Genomic DNA, 12,240 nt, shown 5'->3' with positions numbered 1-12,240 from the left:
TGCGTGTGTGTATGTATGTTTATATATCTTTATATGTGTGTTTGTGTGTATATAGATATATATGCATACACATTTATATATTTTAACAGGGTTTTACAATGTAGCCCTGGCTAGCTTGGAACTCACTGAGCTTGGCTTGTTCAGCATCCCAAGTGCTGGCACTAAAGGCTTACACCACCACTCCTGGCTTACTCTCTCGTTTTATTGTTCTAGTCTCTCTTTTCATATGTATTTATTTATGTATGTGTATGGTGTTTGTGTGTGTGTGTTTGTGTGTGAAGGTGTACACACTACAATGTACACATGGAAGTCAGAGGACACTTTCTTTTGCCACGTGGGTCTGTCAGGTGACAAGTGCCCTTGCACACTGAACCGCTTCTCTGGCCCATCTTCTTTTCTTCCCAAGCACAACAGTGGGATTCCTCATGGTGCTGTAGAACTACACATCCCTGGGCCTGTTTAGCCACCCTCCCCTGCCCCTTTTCCCGGTGGACTCCAGGACTCACCATGGAGACATTAAGTACAGGCTTTTTTATTTATTTTTTTTTTTTAAAAGATTTATTTATTTATTATGCATACAATGTTCTGTTAACATATATACACCAGAAGAGGGCACCAGATCTCATTATAGATGGTTGTGAGCCACCATGTGGTTGCTGGGAATTGAACTCAGGACCTCTGGAAGAGCAGCTAGTGCTCTTAACCTCTGAGCCATCTCTCCAGCCCCCTACAGGCTTTTTTAAAATCAGCTTGCCTAGGCCTCCTATTTCCTAAGAATGTATGTTTTCCCTCTGTTGGTCGCGTTTCTCCAGAAGGCTCTCTGAGCACTTCCTCTGCTCTCCCCTGCATCCTCCCAGAGCCCAGTGGGGTGGGTTTGGGGTTACCTCCTCACCAGCCAGTCCCTGCAGTTACCCTTGCAGTTTTCCACCCTCGGCCCCTCCCCCTTCTCCTTCCTCCTATCACCACATTGGTCCTTTCACAGGAGTTCCCTAGCAACATCATGTCACTCTCATTCCATTGTTCCTTTCTGGTTCCCTAAAAGCAGCCGGTGCGCTAGGGGTGTGGTTCAGTAGAGCGCTTGCTGCCCAAGGATGAGGACCTGAGTTCCAGTCCAGGACTCACACAGAGCCGAGTGTGCAGGTGTGCAGGTGTGCATCTGTGTATCGGTCAGGGTTCTTAGTGCAGGACTTACATAGAGAGCCACGTGTGCAGGTGTGCATCTGCATATCGGTCAGGGTTCTTTAAAGGAAAAAAATACAGTGAAAACAATAGTTATACATTGGAGTTGCTTCCATGCTGTAGTCCAACAACGGCTGTCTCCCAGTGGGGAAGGTCAAGGATCTGGTAGTTGTTCAGTCCACAAGGCTGGACTTCTCAGCAGTCCTGGTCTGGTGCTGGAGACCCAGGAAAATCTCAGGGAGCTGCTGGAGGTCCTCAGCCTACATTGGAACCCAAAGAAGTAGGTTCTGACATCAGTAAAGGAATGCCACAGCAGCAGGATAGATGAACTTGCCAGCAAGAGTGAGGGCAAACAGGCAAAAGGCAAACGCTTCCCTTTTTCACATCCTTCCATGTGGGCTGCCACCAGAAGGGGCGACTAAAGCTTAGGGTACGTCTTCCTGAGTTCAATGATCCAATTAAAGAAAATGCCCTCCTACAGATATGCCCAGCTGCTTGAATTTTTATTCGTTTGTATGTTTTTGAGACAGGGTCTCACTATGTAGCTCTTGCTGTCCTGAAGCTCACTGTATAGACCAGACGATCTTCCTGCCTCTGCCTCCAGAGTACTAGGATTAAAGGTCTGTGCCTCAACACCTGGCTTGTCTTGGATTTTTTTTTTAAAAATATTTATTTATTTATTATGTATACAATATTCTGTGTGTATGACTACAGGCCAGAAGAGGGCACCAGATCCCATTACAGATGGTTGTGAGCCACCATGTGGTTGCTGGGAATTGAACTCAGGACCTTTGGAAGAGCAGGCAATGCTCTTAACCTCTGAGCCATCTCTCCAGCCCCTTGTCTTGGATTTTAAATGTGTTCAGATGTAATAAAATTGATAACCAAGATTAGCCATCATAACCTGTAACCCTAGCAATGATAAGGTGGAGATGGGTGGATCCTCAAATCTCACTGACCAGTTAGCCTAGCCATTCAGTGAGGTCTAGGATAGGAGGAGACCCTGTTTCAAAACGGGTGGACAGCAGAGACTGTCCTCTGACCTCCATATGTGTGTTCACCCCACAGATATGAAGAGAGAGAGAGAAGAGAGGAGAGAGAGAGAGAGAGAGAGAGAGAGAGAGAGAGAAGGAGGGAGGGAGGGAGGAAGAGAGAGAGAGAGGAAGGAAGAAGGAAGACAGAGAAAGCTGGACGTGGTGGCTCATGCCTGAAATTCTAGTACTTGAAATACTGAGGCCGGAGGATTGCTGTTACATAAAAGCAGGGCTGGGCTACACAGTAAGGCCCAGACTGTCTAGAACTCTTCCGCTGCCTGTCCCTACACACACACACACACACACACACACACACACACACACACACACACACAGAGAGAGAGAGAGAGAGAGAGAGAGAGAGAGAGAGAGAGAGAAAACAGGAACAAAGACCCAGAATTCCACTCAGTGAAAATTTCCTCTTGAGAAGTTTATAAAAGCACGCAAGGCTCGTCCATAGATGTCTCTTTTAGAATGCCTGCACGGACACTTGGCAGCCAGCCTGCATCTTTCAGGCCCATCCCGGTCTATTTTTGGTCCCATGCTCACGAGCCAATGCTTATTTTGATAACTGCATTTCTGCTCTCCAGCTTTGGCAGACAAATCATCGCCCTGGGCTTCCTCGCGGTCACGAACATCAGCTCACCTCCCGCCAGAAGCGGCTGCCTCCCTCCACGGGCTGTGGTCTGTCCTGTGCAATTAATTGTCTGGCGAGGGAGCCTTGCAGGGCAGCCGCCTCACAGAAGAAAAAAACACTCAAATGCACCCTAGAAAAAAACCCTTTCCAAACTCGGGGGCCCTAGATGAATGGTAGGAGGTGGTGCTGACTGTCTGTGAGGATTTAAACAGAGTGTAGCTATGGCGAAAGATTCTCCGAGTTCTCCAGGTCCCCCGGGCCATATCCCACGTAACAGGCTCCACGGGAAGTCTTCCTGATACACAGGAAGTACTCCGAAGTCTCTACTCACGGCCTGCTTAAGAAACTTCCAAAGTAGGTTTGGATAATGTGTCTGTCATCCCAACACCTTAGCAGCTGAAACAGGAGGATCCCAAGCTCCAGTCTAGCCTGGGCTTCATGGCTACACCCTGTCTCAAAACAACAGAGGCTGGGCCCATCGCTCAGTTGGCAGAGTGGACGCTTAGCAGGTATGAAGTCCTGGGTTCCGTCTCTGGCATCGTCTGTAACCCCAGCACTTGGAAGGTAGGAGTGAAGGATCAGAAGTTTATAACTTGTTTGTGATCAACAAGGTAGGAAAAATTAGTAATAAAGGAGAGAGGCGACTGGGGAGATGGCTCAGTGCATAAGGACTTAGCACCCAAGCCTGACAGCTGAAGTGTGATCCCAGAATCCAATGCTGGGAAGAAAGAACCAGGGCAAACTGTGCTCTGACCTCCATGTGCATGTGGTGGCATGTGTCCTCAATTAATAAATAAACTTTAGAAATGAAATAACAATAGCAAGATGGAGACACGCATTGACCTCTGGCCTCCATGTACATGCTCAGAGAGCTGCATGCTCACAGATATGCAAGCTCAGAGAGCTGCATGCTCACAGATATGCATGCTCAGAGAATTGCATGCTCACAGATATGCATGCTCACAGAGCTGCCTGCTCACAGATATGCATGCTCACAGAGCTGCCTGCTCACAGAGCTGCATGCTCACAGATATGCATGCTCATAGATATGCATGCTCACAGAGCTGCATGCCCTCAACTCACATGTGCACGCACTCACCCATGTGCCTGCAAACACATACGAAAAAGAAGAAAAGAAGATGCTGGGTGGTGGTGGCGCATGCCTCTAATTCCAGCACTCAGGAAGCAGAGGTAGACAGATATCTGGGAGTTCGAGGCCAGCTTGGAATGCAGATCGAGTTCCAGGACACGCTCCAAAGCTACACAGAGAAACCCTGTCTTGGAAAAAAAGGGAAGAAAGAAAAGAGCCTGTCACCCTTTCTCTGGCTCTGGCCTCTGTGGGTTTCACGGCTTCCCAAGCCCAGATGTTCCAATTCAGCTGGCTACATGGCTGAGCTTACCGTTCCTCCTCCCAGTCAGCAATCTTTCAACCATGAGCCTTAGGGAAGGCAACCAAGTAAGGATGTGGGAACACTACCCTCTCATACAGAAGTAGCTTTACTGTTTAGCCTCATCTAATTTGGGCAACAGCTCTAGATTTTCTTGTGGTCACTGGTCTAGGGTGAGGGGTGAGTAAGGGGAAAGGAAGAGGGAGAGGGAGCGAGAAACTCCTGCTGGAGCTGGCTGCCAGGAGCAGCCCACACGTGGGTGCCAGATGTGCCTGTGTGGAGGACCGTGGCTGTCGTGGATGGCTATGGCTATCCCGGCGACCACACAGCCCCATAGAAGGAGTTATAGCACCCTGAAGGAGGCCCATGAGGCCGGCCTAGAGGTGGAAGGGAAAGGCCTGGTTCTTCTCTGCTGCCATCTTTCTTTCCTCTCCGGAATCTTCCAGGCATGCTGAATGATGTCCTGTGGGCCACAGTCTCAGGCAGAGCCCACAACTCTGGTCCTGTGGTGCTTTCAACCAGGGGCTACTTAGCTGACTCAAGCCGGTCTCTCCTGGTTTATACTCCTCTTCAGTTAGCTTGTGTGCCAATAGGAAAGTGATGCTTTTCTCAAGCATGGGAAGACGTCTGAGAGCAGTGATAGAGATAGTAGTGGGGTTCAAGGCCTGCCTGGGCTGCAGCGACTTCATGGCCTGTGAGACCCTGTCTCCAAATAAAAAGTAAAAAGAAGACTGGGGGTAGAATCTGCAAGAGAGGTATTGGGGGTGTGGCTCAGTGGTAGAGCCCCTGCCTAGAATCCCCCAGTGAGGGGCTGGGGTGTGGCTCAGTGGTAGAGCCCCTGCCTAGAATCCCCCAGTGAGGGGCTGGGGTGTGGTTCCGTGGTAAGCAGCTGCCTAGAATCCCCCAGTGAGGGGCTGGGGTGTAGATGAGCAGCAGAGCCCTTACCTAGCATAAATGAGTCCCTGGGTTCTACTCCCAGCATCATAAGGCAAGCAAATGAACAAAACTCAGGAATTTGTGTTGTGTACCTGGCCCACAAAGGCCTGGGCACAAACATCCTGGTGACCTCTCTGTAGGCAGATGCACCCCTAAAGTTAGCACTAGAGGATCCAGCCAGGCAATGGGCTCCATGGCTAGGTTTGGGGCAAAGTGAGAAACCAGGGCCAATCAGCCTGTCCTATACACATCACATATGAAGGAATAGTAAACGCAGTGTAGGATTTGCTCGCTGAGGTCCTGTCTCCTGAGGGGAGGCATTCCCTCGTGAAAGTCCTTTCCTCTGAGGTTGGTCCTTGTCCCTCTTTCAGACGTTACCTCTTGTTTGGCTTGAGAAGTGTCTCGGAGATGAAAACAGCTTACCTCTGGGTATGTCTATGAGTGCATTTCCAAACAGGACTGAGTGGGAGGGAGCACCCACTCTCAATGTGGGTGACGCCATCCCACAGGATGCAAGCAGATGGGATAAAAGCAGAGGGAGGAAGGCCCTTCAAAACAGCAGACTCTCTTAGTCTCTCAGCTTCCTGACCTCTAGGAAGAGACCAGCTCCGGCTCACCACATGTTCCCTGCCATAAGGCTTGGCCCTACCATAGGCCTGCAAGCAATGGAGGCTAGCGGCCAGGACTGAGACCTCTGAAACCGGGAGCCGAAAGACATCCTTTATTTTTAAATGTGGTCTTTATTTTTATTTTTTTAGACAGGGCTTCTCTGTAGCTTTGGTGCCTATCCTGGAATCCTGAAACTAGCTAAACCAGGCTGGCCTTGAACTCACAGAGATCTGCCTGCTTCTAACTCCTGAGTGCTGGGATTAAAGGCGTGCACCACCACCGGACGTACAAGACATCCTTTGTTTTTATGTTGTACCTCGGACGCAGATGAGCTCATGCTCAGGTCCACTTCACCGCCAACTCTATCTGAGCCCCTATGTCCTTGTTTGCAAAAATGAAATAGAGTAATACCCCCTCCTAGGAAGGTGTCTCCGATAGAAGCCTTCATCTGATGAATGGTTTTACTTGTAAATTCAATTTTAAAGGAATTGTCCATGTATTTAGCTACTATTCTTTTGTATATAGATATAATGTATTTTGGCCTATTTATCCCCCCAACCCTCTCTCATCCCCCCCTGCTACTTTTACTGAACCCCTTTCTGGTCCTAACACTTCCCCATCTCCTTTCAGGTCTTTTGTTTTGTTGGTGTGATTTGGGTTTTGGTGGCCCGTTGATATTCCACTTGGTTGCCTGAATGAGCATGGCTGAGGGTTATTTATATGAGCATGGGCAACATACCACAGGCTACACCACTGAGGAAAATGATTCTCACCTCTCCAGAAAACGTAATTATCTTTATTGTCTCTATTGAGGAGTAGGGATGTCTCACAAGCTTTTCCTCCAGTCTTTATTTCTTTTTTAAAAAAATCTATTTTCAGGGCTGGAGAGATGGCTCAGAGGTTAAGAGCATTGCCTGCTCTTCCAAAGGTCCTGAGTTCAATTCCCAGCAACCACATGGTGGCTCACAACCATCTGTAATGGGTCTGGTGCCCTCTTCTGGTCTGCAGGGATATTGCATACATAATAAATAAATATTTTTTTAAAAAAATCTATTTTCCTTTTCTTAAAAACTTTATGTGGGGGTCTGGAGAGATGGCTCGGTGGTTAAGAGCACTGACTGCTCTTCCAGAGAACCCAGGTTCAGTTCCCAGCACCCACATGGCAGCTCACAACTGTTTCTAATTCCTGTTCCAGGGGATCCAACACCTTCACACAGACATACATGCAGGCAAAATACCAATGTATATAAAATACAAATAAATAAATCATTTAAATATGTATGTGTATGGGTGTTTTGTCTGCACGTGTATATGTATTGCACCACATGTGTGCAAAGCCCCCAGAGGCCAGAGACGGTGTTAGGTCTCTTGGAGCTGGAGCTATAGATGGTTGTGAGCCACAATTTGGGATGGGAATCAAACCTGGGTCCTCTGGAAGAGCAGCTTAACCTCTGAGCCATCTCTCCAATACCACTCCGCTCTTTTATTTCTTGAGGTGGAAGTCTTACTGTGTAGCTGAAGCTGACCACAAACTCACAATTCTCTTTCGTCAGCCTCTCCGCCCTGAGATTTCAGGAATGTGTCCCCACACCCAACTTTAGATGATGCAAGTTTTTCACCCTCCCTTGTCTGTCAGAAATGTCTTTCTCACCTGAATCGCTTTTCCCAACTCCTTTTTTCTGGTTCGTCTTCTTTCAGATTTGAAGTAATTTGGCATCTGCTCTAATTTTTTTTTTTTGGGCTTTAGAAAAGTAGCAAAAATTAATTAATCTACAGCTGCCCTGATAGCAAAAGTTAATAGAAATTTTAATAAAAATACAACCTCAATAAGCTTCCCTATTGTTCTAATAAATGCAATAGAAGTTTAGGATGGTAGATAAAAAAAATTAATAAACCACCAGAGGGCAGGGACTACGCAGCTCAAACAAAGGGCGCGGTCTGTGCCCAGCCTCCTCTGCCAGCCAGAGAGAACCTGACCCCAAGTGTATTCCTCACTCGGTGCTGGGTGTCTCAAGTTGTATTAGATCTTCAATTAATACTTAAAAGAGAAAAAGCTGAGACACGGTCTCACGCAGCCAAGGCTGACCTTGAACTTCCGAACCTTCTGCTTCTACCTTGCAGGTACGTTTTACTACCATGCCCAGTTTATGCCATGCTTGAGATCAAACCCATGGCTTTGTGCAGGCTAGGCAAGCACTCTGCCAACTGAACTACATCCCAGTCCCTAAAAGTCCTTTTGTTTCATGTAGTCCAGGTTGGCCTCAAATCCCCACAACCTCCTGTCTTGGTCTCTCAAGTAGCTAGAATTAGAGGTTGAACTATGAGGCTGCTTGGTACTGATTTGTTTTTATTGTTTGTTTGGTGAGGTAGGGCTCTTTCTGTAGCTCAGGCTGGCCTTGAACTTGTGCTGATTCTTGTTTCTTGAATCTCTCTCTGAGATTCCAGGCAAGCCCCATCACATCTGGCAACTGTAGATCTTTTGGAGCTGGGGAAACAAGATCATGACTAAGCAATGCTGTCAGCTTCTCAGAGCAAGCAAGGCAGGGCTGAGCACCATCCCTGAGCATATATCTTGTGAAGGAATCAGCTGTTTGCATTCCCGCGGGCTCATGGATTACAGCCGTGAAAACCAGGAGGTCTTCTGAGGAGTGGCGCAGCCTAGTGACTCAAGATGTCAGTTCTCTGCGAGGCTGTGCTGGGTCTCTTCCCATGACCTGCAGGCTGGTTACCTGGTCTGAGAAAGCTGGGTATGGTGGTGAAGGCCTGTCGTGTCAGCTACTTAGGAAGCTGAAGCTGGACAATTACACAAGCAAGACTTATGTCCCGAAGTTCCAAGTCAGCTTAGACAATTTAGTAAGACTTTGTCTAAGATAAAAATGGAAGTGGGAGCTTGGTTCAGTGGTAGAGCCCCTGCCTAGAATCTCCCAGTGAGGGGCTGGGGTGTGGCTCAGTGGTAGAGTGTTTGGGTGGCATTTGTGAGGCACTGTGTTCACTCTCTAGTTTTAAAAGTCTGGGCAAGAAATAGTTCAGAAGAGGATCCATGGCAGCTCCAACGAGATGATACTGTGTTTGGGTACCCTGACTATCTCCCTTTGGACCCAAGAACCAAATGAATCACTCAGCCGAGAGGAAAAAGATACCCGTGGCCCTGCCTGTTCTGAGCATGAACCACAGGAGACTGTTAAAAGCAAAATCAAAAGCAAGCTGGATGTTGTGACACTCACCTTTAATCCCAGAACCTGGGTAGCCAAAACAGGCAGTTCTCTCTGAGTTTGAAGCTCTATCCCACACCTGAGACTGTGATTCTTCTGGGGGTGTCCTCCTCCATCCACAGGCAGACTTTGTGCTATCAGCTGCTCTTAAACTCACAACCACTGGGTGTTTCCACTCTTTCCTCTCTTATTTATCAAGACAGGGTGTTACTTACAGCGATCCTCCTGCCTCATTTCTTCCAAGCACTAAGATTTCAGACATGAGCCACTATGCTCAGTTGGCCACTGCTGACGTGTGTGTGTGTGTGTGTGTGTGTGTGTGTGTGTGTGTGTGTGTGTGTAGCTTACACATGTGGGTAGGCATGCAAAGGTCAGAGGGCAGCCTTGGATTTTTAGACAGGGTCTCACCACTGCTATGCATGCAAGGCTAGCTGGCTCCCAGCTTCTGGGAAATGTCCTGTCTCTATCTCCTGTTTTACTCTAGGCATGCTGGGATTACAGAGATGTGCCACCACATCAAGTTTTTTTTTTTAAGATGTGGGTTCTGAGGATCCGAACTTAATTCCTCACACTTGCTCAGCAACCACTTAACCTCTGAGATGTCTCTCTAGCCTCTACCACTGAATCCTTTGACTTGAGTTGATTTGAACCGTTGGCAGTTTCTTGTATTTCTCCTGATAAACAGAAAGTATCCTTTTCTTTACAGAGAATGAGGGAACATAACTCTATTGTTTTAAGAGGCAGGTCTTATGTAGCCCAAGCTAGTCCCAGACGCCGTAAGCAGTCAAGGAGGACCTTAAACTCCTGACCCTCCTGCTTCCACTTCCTGAGAACTAGGATTACAGGCATGGAGCACCATATCCAGTTCAGGTAGTGCTGGGAACCTAGGGCTTTCTGCACGTTAGGTAATCACTCTACCAACTGAGCCATATGCCCAGCCCAGAACACATTCGTTAAACAACGCCTTTGTTTATAGACTGCTTCCAAGTGGCCGAGCCACCCCTGACTCTCAGAAATTCCTAGAAAGACTCGGGGAGACCACTGGCATAGTTGGTAGTAGTAGAGGAAGGAGAAAGGAGAGGACCACTCAGCAGTGAGGCTCTCATGCAGGACTCCCAGTCTGTCCCCTCCCTCCTTGCCTCAGTTTCTCTGCTTAGTCAAAGCCAAACAGCTCCACCGAGAATTAGTTTAAAAAGCCCACTAACCATTCCTAGAGCGAGCGCGTGGATCTTGCTAAATGCTATTAGATAATTGCAGCCTCCAGGGAGGAGCACGTTGCCTCGCTGCATCGTTGATCTGAGGCACGGCAGAGACAGCTGTGATGTGTCTTAGGCAGGGATCTTATTTAACTGAGCTGATGTGTGTGCTTCGGTTTCTCTTCTCCAGCCCTGCTAATTTCAGAATCGGGTTGTTAGGCGATAACTGCTCATTTCTGTCGTAAATTAAGAAAAGACTCATCAGAAGCCCGGATACTTGTGAGTGGTTGGGAACCGTGGTTGAATCTGGTGTGGAAATAGGCTCATTTTTAAAATGGTTTTGGGGCCTGGGAATGTGACCGGCTCGGTTGGTAAAGCACTTGCCTAGTGTGCACAAAATTCTGGTTTCCCTCGCCAATGCAGTGTGTGGCTATCCTCCCAGCCCTGGGGAGGCAGGAGGATTAGGAGTTTAAGGTCATCCTCAGCTTCCTAGTGAGTTTGAAGTCAACTTGGGCTACTGTGAACACCTGTTTGAGGAACTAAGGTTAAGGGTAGGTGAGATGGCTCAGAGGCTAAAGGCACCTGTCTTGCAAGCCTAGTAACCCGAGTTTAGCGACTCCCCCCCAGCACCCACATAAGAGTGAAAGAAGGGGCCAGGCAATGGTGGTGCACACCTTTAATCCTAGCACTCAGGAAGCAGAGGCAGGCAGATCTCTGTGAATTTGAGGCCAGCCTGGTCTAGAGTGAATTCTAGGACAGTTAGGACTGTTACACAGAGAAATTCTGTCTTGAAAAATCAAAAACCAGGGGCTGGAGAGATGGCTCAGAGGTTAAGAGCATTGCCTGCTCTACCAAAGGTCCTGAGTTCAATTCCCAGCAACCACATGGTGGCTCACAACCATCTGTAATGGGGTCTGGTGCCCTCTTCTGGCCTGACAGACAGAATATGGTATACCTAATAAATAAATATTTAAAAAAAAAAAAAGAAAAAAAGAAAAATCAAAAACCAAAGCCAAAATCAACCAACCAAACAAGCAAAAAGAGCAAAAGGAGAAAATCAGCTCCACAAAGTTGTCCTCTGGCCTCCATATATGCGTTCTGGCTCAGAGGCCCACACACATACACCTATGAACCCATCATGCACACACACACACACACACACACACTGACAAATAAATGACAAATAGAAGTTAAAATAAAGCAATAAGGCAAAATGGTGTGTGTGTGTGTATGTGTGTATGTTTTAAAGACCTTTTGTTTGGTTTGGTTTTGTGATGCACAGGATTTAGCCAGAGCTGTCAGTGTGCCCACTAGTTTGGTTCTATGTCTTAGAGCCTGGTGGGCTCAGCTGTGGAAAAAAGGGAAAAAAAGGGGGGCAGGCAGGGAGGGAAATAAGAGAAGGTAGGCGAAAAGTAACCAGAACGCATTATCTACAATGCAATTGTACAATGAAATTGTCAAAAAAACAAAATGTATTAATAGATAAAAGAAGAGAAAATTTTTTAAATAAATAAATAAATGGTTTTGTTCCTAATAATAAAATTTCACCATTCTAACAGGATCACCTTTTCAATACCTTAAAACCTAAATCATACTTGGCTCGGCAGTAAAACAAGACAAAGGCGTCAGGTACCAAATTAGGTTCTTTTGCTTGTTTATTTGTTTTGTTTTCGTTTGTTTAGTTTTTTGAGATGGTGTTTCTCTGTAGCTTTGGAACCTGTACTGGAACTAGCTCTTGCGCAGACCAGGCTGACCTTGAACTCGCAGAGACCCACCTGCCTCTGCCTCTAGAGCCCTGGGATTAAAGGGCTGCACCACCACCTGCCCTGTCCAAATTAGGTTCTTAAGACTGGTGGGGAGGCATTGGGGTGGCCACGAAGGGGCTCCCCTCGGGTCCTACATCTAATGCAGTTGGAATGGGCAGAAAGAACAGTGGGTATGCGGCCTTTTCTATGCCGGGAGATTCCCCCATGCCCTTTCCAGGGGCCAAAGAAGGAACCTAGAAGATGACTCAGGTGGTAAAGTGTTTGCCCTGAAGGTGTGAAGACC

Source organism: Alexandromys fortis, unplaced genomic scaffold, assembly GCF_014885135.2.
Source record: "Alexandromys fortis isolate MF-2015 unplaced genomic scaffold, M_Fortis_MF-2015_v1.1 scaffold_144, whole genome shotgun sequence".
NCBI classification, from domain to species: Eukaryota; Metazoa; Chordata; class Mammalia; order Rodentia; family Cricetidae; genus Alexandromys; species Alexandromys fortis.
The sequence above is the reverse complement of the archived record's forward strand: the minus strand, read 5'-3'. Positions refer to the sequence as shown.